This window comes from Phyllobates terribilis, unplaced genomic scaffold (assembly GCF_046119375.1).
Source record: "Phyllobates terribilis strain yellow unplaced genomic scaffold, ASM4611937v1 Scaffold_11__3_contigs__length_659146591, whole genome shotgun sequence".
NCBI lineage: Eukaryota > Metazoa > Chordata > Amphibia > Anura > Dendrobatidae > Phyllobates > Phyllobates terribilis.
In genome coordinates, this window is record NW_027362771.1 from 568,164,084 (window position 1) to 568,179,570 (window position 15,487).

At 49.2% G+C, this 15,487-nt stretch overlaps 3 non-coding genes across 3 annotated transcripts; all 3 read right to left on the reverse strand.

The window, feature by feature from the left end:
* Positions 1 to 6,936: 6,936 nt before the first annotated feature.
* TRNAR-ACG (transfer RNA arginine (anticodon ACG)) lies at positions 6,937 to 7,009 on the reverse strand. The gene has a single exon. It is a non-coding gene; the product is annotated as a tRNA-Arg (tRNA).
* Positions 7,010 to 7,579: 570 nt separating this feature from the next.
* On the reverse strand, positions 7,580 to 7,651 carry TRNAH-GUG (transfer RNA histidin (anticodon GUG)). The gene has a single exon. It is a non-coding gene; the product is annotated as a tRNA-His (tRNA).
* A 737-nt stretch (positions 7,652 to 8,388) lies between these two features.
* On the reverse strand, positions 8,389 to 8,461 carry TRNAR-ACG (transfer RNA arginine (anticodon ACG)). The gene has a single exon. It is a non-coding gene; the product is annotated as a tRNA-Arg (tRNA).
* Positions 8,462 to 15,487: the final 7,026 nt, after the last annotated feature.

The window sequence follows — 15,487 nt, forward strand, 5'->3', positions numbered from 1 at the left end:
CTTCTCAGTCAGGGCGAGCTCTGCAGCTGCCAGCCCCTGACTCCTTGTAACACTGCTCCCACAGAGCTCCTGATGTTCTGTTCCTATATTTGCTTCTTTTCTCTGTCTCTACTTCTTCTCTACTCACTAACCCTGCCTCAGCCCCAGGTTTATATAGGGGAAGTCCTTCCCCTCCCAGGACTGGGCAGGAGGTGTGGCATGCATAGGATTCCTGACCAAGAGACCTCCCACCTGCTCTCAGACATAACATTGCTGTTACTGTGGAAACCAGACCCCTGGGGTGCCACATATGCGGTCGAGACTCACGGCTACTAAGAGTTGACCGTGTGGAAGACAGACCGGAGGTGGTGGTGCCCAGGTAACTGGAAGTATTATCTGCTATCCAATTAATAGCCTGTTCACACTGATCAGTTCTCAATACTGGTGTGGTTCTGTGCTTCCCTAGTAATTCGGTCAAGAAGTGGGAGCGAGAAGATGTGGCTGTTTGTTGTGGCACATTTTCACCTTGGCCACGGCCCCGTCCTCTGCACGAACCATCACCAGAACGTCCACTTCCACGTACCTTGCCACGCGCCTTGCCCATTGTAAAGGAAGTAAAATAGCTTACACTTGCACTATCAATGGAAAAAGGGTAATAAAAAGTAGATTAGAACCGTGGAAGAGGAAAACCACAGTTCTATTTCTCTGGCCTACACCCGACTCTTTTAAACAATCTGAACAATCAGGGAGAAACTATTACTGTTTTCTTTACGTAAAAAATACCAAAACCTGAATAATAGAGATTTTTTACCGTGGGATGGCAAAACCACAGTTATTGTTTACTGGGGTATACCAGACTTTTTTAAATATATAGATTTGCGGCTGAACAGTGAGCGACACACTCAAACTGTGATTTTTAGATGCCAAAGGCCCAAAACTGGATAGTACAGAGATTTGACCCGTGGAACTGCAAAACCACACTGGGATTTGTCGGGCCTACACCAGACTATTTTCAACAGATATATGTTTGTGTCACAACAGTCAGGAGACACTACTGTTTTTCTTTACGGAAAATATACCAAAACCTGAATAATAGAGATTTTTTACCGTGGGATGGCAAAACCACAGTTATTGTTTACTGGGGTATACCAGACTTTTTTAAATAGATATATTTGCAGCTGAACAGTGAGTGACACACTCAAACTGTTTTTTTTTTTTAGATACAAATGGCCCAAAAGTGGATAATACAGAGGTTTGAACCGTGGAAGTGCAAAACAACACTTCTGTTTCTCTAGCCTACACCTGACTATTTTCAACAGATATATTTGTGTCTGAAAAATCAGACACACACATTTTTTTTTTTGGGGGGGGGACACCAAAAGGTTAATAAGATGGGTATTTGTACAGTGTGAAGGAGGAAAAAAAAAAAGAGGATTTAGATGAAAAAAAAAGGACTGTAATGCAGTGTTTGCTGGTATAACCACTGCGTCTCCTATACAGCCTGCCTGCCTGATATCTGGGATGGATATTAGTCCTGAGAAGGACTGTTTGTTTGATCTGGCAGCCTTTACAGACCCTACACTAACTATTTCGCAGTTTATATCTCTCCCTAAATCAGCAGCGCTGTCCCTACACTGTCTGATCCGGAGCGACTGTGTCCAAGATGCCGGCGCCCGGTTTTAAATACTCGAGGTGACGCTGTGCGGCCAGCCAATCACTGTAATGCCCACAACCAACATGGCTGTGGCATTACAGTGACTGGCTGGCAATCCCTGCATTTTCATTGGCTCTGTAAAGAGCGCCAAACATGCAGGGCGGAGACCCGAGCTCCTGCCCGAGTAACCCGGAAATGCTCGGTGCTCGCCGAACATCCCGAGTAGCGTGATGCTCAGGCGAGTACCGAGCAGTGTCGAGCATGTTCGCTCAACACTAGTGGTGAAGTGTGAACGGCGCGCACTGTGACTTGTTTGCGCCTGCTGCAGCTGGTACTCCATTACTGCTGCCTGCTGCTCACACAACCTCTCCAACATATGTAACGTTGAATTCCACCTGGTGGGTAGGTCACATATGATGCGATGTTCCGGAAGACGTAATCGGCGCTGCAGAGCTGCAATGCGCGATCTTGCGTTGCTGGAACGCCGCAAGTGAGCGCACTCTATGCGGACCTTGTGAAGCAGTGCATCAAGATCCGGATAGTACCTCAAAAAACTTTGCACGACCAAGTTGAGCACATGTGCCAGACATGGGATGTGAGTGAGATTGCCTAGGTCCAGAGCTGCCACCAGATTTCGGCCATTGTCACACACTACCATGCCTGGCTGGAGATTCGCTGGCACAAAACACACGTCGCTCTGCTGCTTGATGGCATTCCAGAGCTCCTGCGCTGTGTGGCTTCGATTCCCCAAAGAAATTAATTTTAATACGGCCTGTTGACGTTTGGCCACGGCTGTGCTCATATCGGTCATCATAACAGGTAACCGTTCACGGGTCAATGTGGAGGTAGACCGTGACGGCTCCTGCAGTGCTGATTCAGAGGAACTGGAGTATGAGGAGGAGTCAATGTGTACAGACTGGATTCCTGCAATCCTTGGAGTAGGCGAACACGTACAGCGCCACTCTCAAGATCTGTACCCGGCTCCACAACATTTACTCAATGGGCAGTGAGGGAACGGTATCGTCCCTGTCCATGCTTACTGGTCCACGCATCGGTGGTCAGATGGACCTTGCTACTGAGGGCGTTTTGTAGCGCATGTTTAATTTTTCCCTCCACATGCTGTTGCAGGGCAGGGACGGCTTGCCTGCTGAAATAAAAGCGGCTGGGCACGTTGTATTCTGGGACTGCCAATGCCATAAAGTTACGGAAGGTGTCAGTCTCCACCAGCCTGAATGATAGCATTTCAAGGGCCAGTAGTTTAGCAGTGCCAGCATTCAGAGCCTGTGCTCGGGGGTGGTTTGCCGAGTATGGGATGCCTTTTCTCCCATGCCTGTGCTAACGATGGCTGTAGACTGGCCTGGGAGTGTGAGGATGACAGGGAAAGTGGTGCTGTGGGTGGAATGACACTGAGTCTCTGTACAACAGTGCCAGAGGTTCTTCCATGGCGATCCTGTGAGGAAGCCGAACCAGCTATGTGTGAGATGAAGGAAGAGGCTACAACACAAGCTGAAGAGGTGGTAGGTGGCGCTGTAGGTTGGCCTAGGTCTCAGTGTGTTTTTGTAACTCCATCATGTGCTTGGTCCGCACATGTTTCCACATATTTGTGGTATTGAGGTTGCTGACACTTTTCCCTCTTTTCACCTTCTGATTACACAGCTTGCATTTGACAAAGCAAATGTCATCTGCAACTGTGTCAAAAAAGGAACAGGCACTGCAAGACTTGGCAGCGCCCGCTTTGGATTTTGGAAGAGCCATGCTCTTAATGGGTGCCGAAGTGGAGGCTACAGGCAACCAAGTCTGCCCCCTCCCTCTCCCTCCTTTTGGGGACGTTCGGGGAATCTCTTTCTCAGAGCTGCTCCCACCACCTTCCTGTCCCTCACGCCATGATGGGTCAAGGACCTCATCATCTTCACCACCCTCTTCAAACAACTGCTTCTCCTGGGTAGTCTCGAAAGCACAGTACGCACCAGAAAGTGGCACCTGAGTCTCATCATCAGATGCGTACTGAGGTGTGCCGCTGACCATAGGCACTGGCCCACCCGCCTCTTCAGATTCAGAGAGACAAAACGGTTGTGCATCACTGCATACTACCTCTTCTTCAAATTCTCGAATTAAGCTTGGCTGGCCCCCTCTTTCCAAGCCAAGAGATTCAGAGAACAGAAGTAGAGATGGCTCCTGTCCAGGGCTCTCTGACTGCCTGGCAATTTGGCAGGTGGTGAAGAGACAGATGGGTGCTCTTCAGTGCTCAGGACCTGAGAGGATCTGGAACTAATTGAAGTCAATGCGTTAGCTGCCATCCATCCGACAACGGCTTCAATTTGGTCCTCCCGCAGCAGTGGGGTACGGCTAGCTCCTACAAAACTGTGCATAAAGGACTGTTCCCTGGTAAAACTGGGGGATGCTGAGTCACTGGTGCCCGCAGCAGACACAGAATCCCCACGTCCTCTCCCTGCAGGCACAGAATCCTCACGTCCTCTCCCTGCAGAAACTCCACACCCACGCCCACGACCACGACCACATGCTTTACTCCCTGCCTTCTTCATCTTGGTAGACTGATAAAGATAGGCAGAAAAGTACTAAGGGCTTAGTGTGCTTATTCCTGAACAGCTGCTAACAGGTATAAGAAACACTAATTTTATAAAGGGTAGACTAGACTTTAATCTGAGCTAATGTGGCTTACACAACTGTAAAGTGGAGTGTTTGGTGAACTTTATTTAGTTTTTTTTTGTCACAAAAAGACACTGGATGTGCCCAAAGATGTAATACCGATAGTATCACAAACTTTTTGTAGCTATTACAATGCAGGAAGGTAACCTACAATGCAATTGATGAGGCTACAAAAATAGGCTTATACTAATCTGGTTGGAGCTGCAGGGTACAATGCTGCAGAAAGGCTCCTCTATCTACTCCTATATAGTGTGTTTGGAACCAATTTAGCTGAATACGGATGGAACCACCACACTAATAGGAGAAATCATGAAAAACTATCAATTAGCAAAAAAGGACAATGTATGAAGCAGTGATGCACGCTGAGCGCACTACAACCCGACGTGGCTGAAGCACACACTACAGCGTGAGCTGCACTCACACACAGAGACCTTGCAAACAGTCGTGAACAGTGCAGATGCAGAGCACTGTGCACTAGTGCTGCAAGACAAAAAAAAAATTCTCTATCTACTCCTATATAGTGTGTTTGGAACCAATTTAGCGGAATACGGATGGAACCACCACACTAATAGAAGAAATCAGGAAAAATGTTCAATTAGCAAAAAAGGACAATGTATGAGGCAGTGACGCACGCTGAGCGCACTACAACCAGACTTGGCTGAAGCACACACTACAGCGTGAGCTGCACTCACACACAGAGACCTTGCAGACAGTGGTGAACAGCACAGAGAACTGTGCACTAGCGCTGCAAGGCACAGCAATTTATAAAGTATCTTGGGTAAAGCAGAATAGAGCAAATAGGTAGATAAAACTGTCCCTCAGAACAAAAGCGTCCTATCCCTAACTGAATTCACAGCAGAGTGAGCTCAAAATGGCGGCGGCGGCTTTAATAGTGCATCATGGCATCATTTCAGCAGCCAATCACAGCCATGCCATTAGTTAACATGCCTACATGCCTAACAGGATGTGCCCACACTTCTTAGGATCCTCATTGGCTGAATAAAATGAAACTGGCTCATTGCATTATGGGAACTTCTGATTCCGGTATACGATATTCTAAAAGTATCTGAATTAAGTATCGGAATTCCGATACCGCGAATATCGGCCGATACCCGATATTTCAGTATCGGAATGCTTAACACTAGTGACTAGTGTTGAGCATTCCGATACTGAAATATCGGGTATCGACCGATATTCGCGGTATCGGATTTCCGATATTGAGTTCCGATACTTTTAGAATATCGAATACCGTAATTGGAAGTCCTCATAAAGCCTGCGCTCTACAGTGTCTCTAAAGGGTGACAAGCTGGATGGCAGCACTCAGCTTACTGTACTTGTCATTTAGTGTTAAAGGATTTATTAAAAAAAATAATAGAGTTTTCATGCACCGTCTCTTTAAAATAGCCGGCCGGCAATTCAGCAGCGCTATACACCGGTACCGACAATTTAGAACAGAAAGAATAAAGCATCACACATAGATTAGATAGATAGAAACATGTCAGTCACATATATAATAAGTACAGTGACACTGTTGCTTACTGTACTTGTCATTTAGTGTTAAAGGATTTATTAAAAAAAATATTAGTGTTTTCATGCACCGTCTCTTTAAAAAAGCCGGCCGGCAATTCAGCATCGTTACCTGACAATTTATAACAGAAAGAATAGAGCTTCACACATAGATTAGATACATAGAAACATGTCAGTCACATATATAAGAAGTACAGTGATAGTGTTGATTACTGTACTTGTCATTTAGTGTTAAAATAAAGGATTTATTAAAAAAAAAATTGGCGTAGGGGTCCCCATAATTTTAGTCTCTAGCGGAGGTTAAGCAGACAGCTGGGGCAGATGTTTGAAGCCTGGGAAGGGGGTAATATCCACGGAGCTTCCCAGGCTACTAATATCAGCCCCCAGCTGAATACCTAGCCTTTACTAGCTATTAAAATGGGGGACCCAAAAAAAAATGAGTGGGGTCCCCCCTATTTTAATAGCTAGCAAAGGCTAGGCAGACAGCTGGGGGCTGATATTAATAGCCCAGGAAGGGTGCCATGAATATTGGCCCCCTCCAAGGCTAGAAACACCAGCCGTCAGCTGCCCCAGAAATGGCGCATCCACAGGATGCGCCAATTCTGGCACTTAGCCTCGATCTTCCCACTGCCCTGTGGTGCTCCATTCTTTCTATTATAAATTGTCAGGTAATAATGCTTTTTTAAAGAGATAGTGCATGAAAACACTATTATTTTTTTTAATAAATCCTTAAACACACAATGACAAGTACAGTAATCAACACTGTCACTGTACTTACTATATATGTGACTGACATGTTTCTAATCTATGTGTGATGCTCTATTCTTTCTGTTCTAAATTGTCAGGTACCGGTGTACACTGCTGCTGAATTGCCAGCTTTTCATGTAATACATTCTACATTATTCTTAGTTGTTTTCCTTCATGTAGAATTAACCCACAAGGAAAGAACAGGTGCGTTTACATTCTGATATTTGTGTCCCATTGACTTGCACTGGTTTCTGGTATCAAAAATAGCTGATATTTTTTGGGTATCGGTCCGATCAAATCCGATTGGATATTTCCCAATATCGGAAGGTATCGCTCAACTCTGTTAACCACTGCATCATTCTCGAGCCAGGTAGGAGTCGAACCTACAATCTTCTGAATCGTAGTCAGATGCTTTATCCATTACGCCACTGGCCCTGTAGAAGAATCTTGCTTACTCCTGCACCATATTGCTAAAGCAAAGGAAAACCTGCAACAGGGTGCCATTGCCATAAGTGCTTACTTGGCAGATAAGAGTTGATGGGAAGAAAAAAATCATGCAGGAGAGGAACTTTGTTGTTTATTAGTGATGATCGAGCACTAGAAAGCTCGAGTGCTTGGTACTCGATGAGAGAGAAAGAGAGAGAAAGTCTCGAGCGCCACCCGTTACTCGATCGAGTAACTAGCATACCCGAGTACCCCGATGCTCAATGCTCAATCGACAAGTGCCGAGCACGCTCGCTCATTACTATTGTTTATTTCTTTCCAAAAATATCCAAAAAGAGAGGCAAAATATTTCTGTCTAAATATACTGGTCATTTGTGAGGTATCTATTTGTCTCCAATTTTATGAGGAGGCAAAATGACTACTTGGCAGAAATCCACCAAGTAGAAGAAGAGAATGCAAAGAGAAGAAGAATTCATGCAGGAGATGAAGTGTGTTGTCTATTTACTGATTGCAAAAGATCCAAAAGCAGCTCATTTAAAGCTTTGCGCAGAATGCATAAGATGCCGTGACCCGGACTCGAACCAGGGTTGCTGCAGCCACAATGCAGCGTACTAACCACTATACGATCACGGCAACATTCTCGAGCCAGGTAGGAGTCGAACCTACAATCTTCTGATCTGTAGTCAGACACGTTATCCATTGCACCACTGGACCTGTTGAAGAAGCTTGCTTACTCCTGCACCATATTGCTAAAGCAAAGGAAAACCTGCAACAGGGTGCCATTGCCATAAGTGCTTACTTGGCAGATAAGAGTCGATGGGAAGAAAAAAATCATGCAGGAGAGGTACTTTGTTGTTTATTAGTGATGATCGAGCACTAGAAAGCTCGAGTGCTTGGTACTCGATGAGAGAGAAAGAGAGAGAGAGAGAAAGTCTCGAGCGCCACCCGTTACTCGATCGAGTAACTAGCGTACCCGAGTACCCCGATGCTCGATGCTGAATCGACAAGTGCCGAGCACGCTCGCTCATTACTAGTGTTTATTCCTTTCCAAAAATATCCAAAACGAGAGGCAAAATATTTCTGTCTAAATATACTGGTCATTTGTGAGGTATCTATTTGTCTCCAATTTTATGAGGAGGCAAAATGACTACTTGGCAGAAATCCACCAAGTAGAAGAAGAGAATGCAAAAAGAAGAAGAATTCATGCAGGAGATGAAGTGTGTTGTCTATTTACTGATTGCAAAATATCCAAAAGCAACTCATTTAAAGCTTTGCGCAGAATGCATAAGATGCCGTGACCCGGATTCAAAAAGAGGTTGCTGCAGCCACAACACAGAGGACTAACCACTATAAGATCACGGCAACATTCTTGAGCCAGGTAGGAGTTGAACCTACAATCTTCTGATCCGTAGTCAGACGCTTTATCCATTTCGCCACTGGCCCTGTTGAAGTAGCATGCTTACTCCTGCACAATATTGCTAAAGCAAAGGAAAACCTGCAACAGCGTGCCATTGCCATAAGTGCTTACTTGGCAGATAAGAGTCGATGGGAAGAAAAAAATCATGCAGGAGAGGAAGTTTGTTGTTTATTAGTGATGATCGAGCACTAGAAAGCTCGAGTGCTTGGTACTCGATGAGAGAGAAAGAGAGAGAGAGAAAGTCTCGAGCGCCACTTGTTACTCGATGGAGTAACTAGCGTACCCGAGTACCCCGATGCTCGATGCTCAATCGACAAGTGCCGAGCACGCTCGCTCATTACTATTGTTTATTTCTTTCTAAAAATATCCAAAAAGAGAGGCAAAATATTTCTGTCTAAATATACTGGTCATTTGTGAGGTATCTATTTGTCTCCAATTTTATGAGGAGGCCAAATGACTATGACGCGCCCCTGGGCCTATGTCGCGCTGCGTTGCGCACGCGGGAGCTTACCCGGAGCCGGATCTTTTGAGGGTTGTAGTCTCGTGGCGGTGATCCGGTCCGTGCCCAGGGAGTCAGACTAAGTGGCGCTGTATTAGCGGTAGATGTTGGACGACTACGCCACCCGTTGAGTACAGCTAAGGAGCTGCTGCTGCAGTGCAGACCGCTGAGGCCGGTGGTAGAATTGTGCAGCGTGATAGTATAACCCCCAACGGGAGGGGTATGGCCTCAGGGCAGCCGACGTGGATGATGGGGGTAGCAGGAATCACTCAGAGACGATGCGGTGTAGTTCAGGGTCTTTACTGGTGACAAAGATAGACCCTCCCGGAGTACTGGCTAGCGATTGGGGCCTGGTCAGTCCTTGAGCAGATGGGATCTCCCCTGGCCAGGCGGAATTGTAGGCCTCCCAAACTAACGATACTCTTCTGGCTACCTTGCTAGAGGCGGGTATAAGTAGCCCACGTCCCTGAGTGTACCGTGTGGTGCTCACCCGTATGGCCGGTGACTCGGGGCCTTCGGGTTTCTGGGCCAGAGGACCTGCAATCCCCTGCCGGTCGGTTTCTGCTGCTGGATAGGAGTTAGTCCCCACAGCCTCGGACTCCGGGTCCGGTGATAACTTCTCAGTCAGGGCGAGCTCTGCAGCTGCCAGCGCCTGACTCCTTGTAACACTGCTCCCACAGAGCTCCTGTTGTTTCTTCCTATATTTGCTTCTCTTCTCTGCTTCTTCTCTACTCACTAACCCTGCCTCAGCCCTAGGTTTATATAGGGGAAGTCCTTCCCCTCCCAGGACTGGGCAGGAGGTGTGGCATGCATAGGATCCCTGACCAAGAGACCTCCCACCTGCTCTCAGACATAACATTGCATTACTGTGGAAACCAGACCCCTGGGGTGCCACATTCCCCCCTAGTGAAATTTAGTACTCCGGGACTAAACATTTTTTTTTTTTTTTTTTTAAAAAAACATAACAAGATACAACAATAACAATACAATAAAGAAACACATAAAGGTGGTCACGGCATGTCCGTAACCGGGTGCAGTCTTTGAAGAAAGCAAGGTGTCCATTTCACCAAAACAGGGAGACGTAACCAGGTAGGGGTCTGTCCTGCCCCGAGTCCTTAACAGTCTTTAGTCCGTCCTGGGTTACGCTCCAACTATGTACAAGGATTCCCGGTAAATCCACCAAGGACTCCTAAAAATAACTAGAAACACATAATTATTTACAAGTAACAAGAAAAACAGGTAACCACAAATAAAACAATTTATACATTTCAAATCCTCCAACGTGCGGGTAACTGGCCTCTAGTGGCCATAGTGGACCTACGGAGCTGACTGTCTAGCCCTGAACTACAGGGTGTAGGAGCTGTCAAGGGTAAACTGGGCAGCTGTCTACCGGCTCTTTGGCTCACTAGGGGTACGGCAGGCTCACTATAAGCAGAGGGTTGATCCTCCTGTTCTGCTTGTGTGGAGTCTTCTGCCTCCTGGACCGGCTGCTCTTCCAGCTCTACCTGTCGCTCCGTAGGTGCTTGGGATGCTGGTTGGAGGAAGGTGAGTACGGGTACCACAACTGCGCCATTGACTTGAGTCCAAGACCGAGGGAAATCTCCGAGCACAGTACTAACCATGTCTTCTCTTTCCTCTACGGGTCGAGGGTCTTCTTGTTCCTCTTCAGGGTTCCGTAGCTGTTCGGGACACTTCTTCAGGTGATCCCGGGATACAATGGTTGTGGTTTCCCCTCCGTCTTTACTGATGGTACAGACATTTGGGTTGTCGTGGCTTGAGGGCAGTACGGTGTACGGGTCCTTCTCCCACTGGTCGTCCAACTTGTGGAGCCGTCTTTTTCTCTTCAAGACTTGCTCTCCGGGTACCAGGGGAACAGCGGGAGCATACTGGTTGTAAGTTTTCTCTTGCCTTTCCCTAGCCTGACAGAGACTTCGCTCCACGCTCTCCTGTACTCTCCGGTACTGCTGCTGCCTTTCTGTGTCCCAGTCTGCTTCTGGTGAAGTGTCCTCGGGTGTCAGGACTCCCATTTCCAGGTCAACAGGTAACTTACCAGGTCTCGCCCTCATTAGGTAAGCCGGGGTACAGTTGGTGGAACCTACCGGGATGTGGTTGTATAGGTCCACCAGATCGGGCAGCTTCTCAGGCCACAGACTGCGTTCTTCCAGGGGCAACATTTTCAGAAGATCCATTACCACCTGGTTCATTTTCTCACAAAGTCCATTAGTTTGCGGATGATAGGGTGTTGTCCTTATCTTCCGGCAGCCATACAGAGTGCAGAATTCTTGGAAGACCTCCGCTTCAAAGGCAGGTCCCTGGTCTGTCAACACTTGGTCCGGGTACCCGTGTGGACGGCAGAAATGCTGCTGGAAGGCTCTAGCTGCTGTTCGAGCTGTTAAGTCCTTGACAGGGACGACAACCAAGAACCGGGAGTAGTGATCCACGATGGTTAGTGCGTAGACGTAGCCACTTCTGCTTGGGGTCAGTTTTACATGATCCAAGGCTACCAGTTCCAACGGCTGCCGGGTGACGATGGACTGCAGGGGAGTCTTCTGGCTGGCACGGTCCTTCCTTCTTAGGTTGCACGGGCCACAGTCTCTGCACCACCTCTCGATGGTTCCCCTCATGCCTACCCAGTGGAACCGCTCGCGCAGCAGGAACTCCAGCTTCTTCCATCCGAAGTGTCCAGCCCCGTCGTGGTATGCCTCCATCACCATGGCTGCGTCTCTTCGTGGCACCACTACTTGCCAGATTAGTTCATGCGTCCGGGAGTTAACCATTCTGCGGCACAACTTCCCCTTGTAAAGGAACAGTCGACTCTTCTCAGCCCACAGTTGCTTGGCTTCCTCCGGAGCGTCTGGGTCAAGGCGAGCCTCTGGCCGAGTCAGCATCTCCTTCACCAGCCGGACGGCAGGGTCACTGTCTTGCATTTCCGCCCAGTTGTAGTGAGGTAAGGAGTTAAGCGTAGCGCCTTGCTTACTCCTTACCCGATGGGAATACTGGATAGTCCCATGACGGTGAAACGCGGGGAGTTTGACTTCTTCCAGTCCCTCTGGATCTTCTCCTACGTCCGGTAGGTTTGGCATCCTGGACAGGGCGTCCGCGTTGGTATTGGAGCGTCCTGCCTGGTATTTGATGGTGAACTCGTAGTTGGACAGGCGGGCCATCCATCTCTGCTCTAGGGCACCGAGTCTTGCCGTGTCCAGGTGTGTCAACGGGTTGTTATCCGTGTACACGACAAACCGGGAAGAAGCGAGGTAGTGCTTAAAGCGTTCGGTGACTGCCCACACCACTGCCAGGAACTCTAGCTTAAATGAGCTGTAATTCTCAGGGTTTCTCTCGGTGGGTCGCAGTTTTCGACTGGTGTAAGCGATTACTCGTTCTTTCCCCTGCTGGATCTGGGACAGCACGGCTCCTAGCCCGATGTTACTTGCGTCAGTGTAGAGGATAAAGGGCTGGTTGTAATCCGGGTACGCCAGGATTTCATCCCCCGTGAGGGCCATCTTCAGCTGGCGGAAGGACTCTTCTTCCAACTTCTCCCATCTGAAAGCGGCTTCTGGTTCTTGGCCTTCCGGGACTGGCCTATCAGGAGGTCCTGCATAGGAGCTGCCTTTTTGGTGAAACCGGGGATGAACCTGCGGTAGTAGCCTACCAACCCGAGGAACTGCCGCACTTCCTTTACACTGGAGGGACTTGGCCATTCCTTAATTGCGGTGATCTTATCAGGGTCGGGAGCCACTCCGTCAGCGCTCACCACGTGTCCCAGGTACTGCACCTTTGGTTTCAGGAGGTGACACTTGGAGGGTTTCACCTTTAGGCCGTAGCTTGCCAGGGCTTCGAACACTTCCGCCAGGTGTTTCAGGTGGTCCTCATAAGTCTTAGAATATACGATGACATCGTCCAGGTACAACAGGACCGTCTCGAAGTTTCTGTGGCCCAGACAGCACTCCATTAATCGTTGAAAGGTTCCTGGTGCGTTGCAGAGTCCGAACGGCATGCAGGTAAACTCGCTAAGTCCCATCGGGGTGGTGAATGCGGTCTTCTCCCGGTCCGCCTCTGCTACAGGAACCTGCCAGTACCCACTAGTGAGATCCAAGGTAGAGAAGAAGCTAGCAGATCTTAAAGCAGCCAAAGACTCCTCTATCCTCGGTAAGGGGTACGCATCCTTGTGTGTGATACGGTTGATTTTCCGGTAATCTACACACATCCTCATGGTGTTGTCTTTCTTTTTGACTAAGACTAGTGGAGCTGCCCAGGGGCTACAGCTATCCCTGATCACCCCAGCCTCCTTCATGTCTCTAAGCATCCCCTTGGCGTGTTGGTAGTGTGCAGGGGGTACGGGTCGATACCTCTCTTTTATGGGAGGATGGTCTCCCGTGGGGATGTGGTGTTCTACCCCCTTGACTCGCCCGAAGTCTAACGGGTGTTTACTAAACACTCTCTCGTACTCTTGAACCACCCGATAGACTCCCTGTTTCTGATGTGAGGGAGTGGAGTCAGTACCCAAATGTAGTTGCTGACACCAGTCCTCCATTGTTTTCTTAGAGCCATTACCTTCCTCCGGGGAAGATGGAGGCAAGGGTTCTACGGACTGTATGGAATCTTGATTGATGGTATACAATTTGGCTAGCGTGGCATACCGGGGCAGGTACACTTCCCTCTTCCCGATATTTATTATGCGAACGGGCACCCTCCCATGGCGTACATTGACCACCCCCCGTGCTGTCAAAATGGTGGGCCTACTGTCTGAGTAAACTGGTTCTACCATTGCCTGGTAATCTCTACCTCTCAGACCAATAGCTGCCCGGCACCAAATCATCATTTCACTTTTCGGGGGCATGGCAATAGGGAAAGGGTCACACATTCGCACGCTACCAATCTCACCACCGGAGAGTTCTAGCTGTTGCCGGAGCTGGCGTTCTTGGCAACCTGCTGTAAAAGGAAAATCACCTCTGCAAGACAATTTTCAATTACATTAGTTCCTAGAGTTATCTTTGGGTGACTCTCGTGTTTGTCAATGTCTACAATGATCAGTCCCTGTGCTGCCAATTCGACTCTACCGATTTTAATGGTCACCTCTTTAAATCCAATCTGTGGCACGGGCTGACCATTGCTGGCGATGATACTCAAGTCGTCGTCAGGGTAGCGGGTGATATCCGAGTCATTCCAGTACTGCTTGAAGAGCACGTACGGGATGGTGGTGACCTGTGACCCGGTGTCCAGTAGGGCACTCATAGGAATGCCATCCAGTACCACGGGTAAGACTGGACGTCCTCCCACATATTTGTCGCGCCAGTTCGATGGGCCTGGTGATCTTTTTCCTGGGGGTTGGCCCTCTACCCCAGGTTGTGCCAGTTTAAAGGACAGTACCTTGCCATATGTCCGGGTTGATTGCAGCGGCGGCAGATGGGTCGTCCGTCCTCGTTGTATCGGTCGCTGGGTCTTCCTCTGGCCGGTGGGGTCCTCCTTGGTCGACGCCACGGGATGTCCTCCGGTCCGGATGCCAGCTGGATCTTCCCTGGAGTGGAAACCTGTAAAGACTGCACAGTTCGGGTTAGCGCAGCAACGCTTTTAGCTAGCTCTTGGACCTGATGGTGCAGGTCTGGAGCCGAGTCATTGTTCAAAGCCTGCGCATCAGCTCCCACAGGCCCTGCCGACAAGGGCGCCGCCTCCTGGTGGTAGGTGGTAGTGGGGCGTCTGTGGGTCACAACGCCACCTGGTGCCGGTTCTCGGAGCACCCGGATGGCTCTGTCCTTGAAGTGTGCAAATCCCAGATGAGGGTCCTGTAAGGCCATTGCCCGCAACTGGGTTCGGTGGGCATTGCAATATAAACCCTCTATAAATTGTTCAGTTAACAGCCTGTCCTCCTCTCCCACGCCGTCAGGGTCGGTCTGCTTAATGGCTCTCAGGGCCTCTTGTAGGTTCAGGGCATAGTCCCTTATACTCTCATGTGCCCGCTGTTTGCACCCGTAGAATCTAAGCTTGATCTCGGCTGAGGTGCGGGTATCAAAGGTGTCCCTCAGCCGGGTTAGTATCCCTGCGACAGTCCTCCCCCCCAGGTGGCCAGGACTTTACCTCCCTTTGGGCTTCCCCGGTTAATTGGGCCACCAGGATGCTTACTTTTTGTTCTTCTGTGAGGGGGTACACCTGGAAGAGGTTATCCAGTTTTTCTCTAAAGTCCTGCAGGGTATGTGACTCCCCTGAGTACTGGGGTAGCCAGGCTGCCCCCGGGATATAGGGCATGGTGAAAGGCATGACCGCAACAGCGGTGGCGCTGGCGGGGGTTGGAGCGGTGAAGCTCTCCTCCGTATCCGACATCCTTCTCCCCCCTAGTGGACCGTGGCCTACCTTGCGATGATCCTCTTCCGTAGGCCGCGGCTCCGCAGTGGATCGTCAGGGTTGAGGACCTTCCGTCGCGCTCCTGTGACGTCGGCGTCTGCTGGGCTCCTTCCAGGACCTTACGCAACGTCCGGACGTGAGGCGGGGCTTCAGTTCTCGCGCGCTTTCGGAGTCCACGCCCCTCTTCTTCCCGCGCGGCGTCCCCAAGATGGCGTCC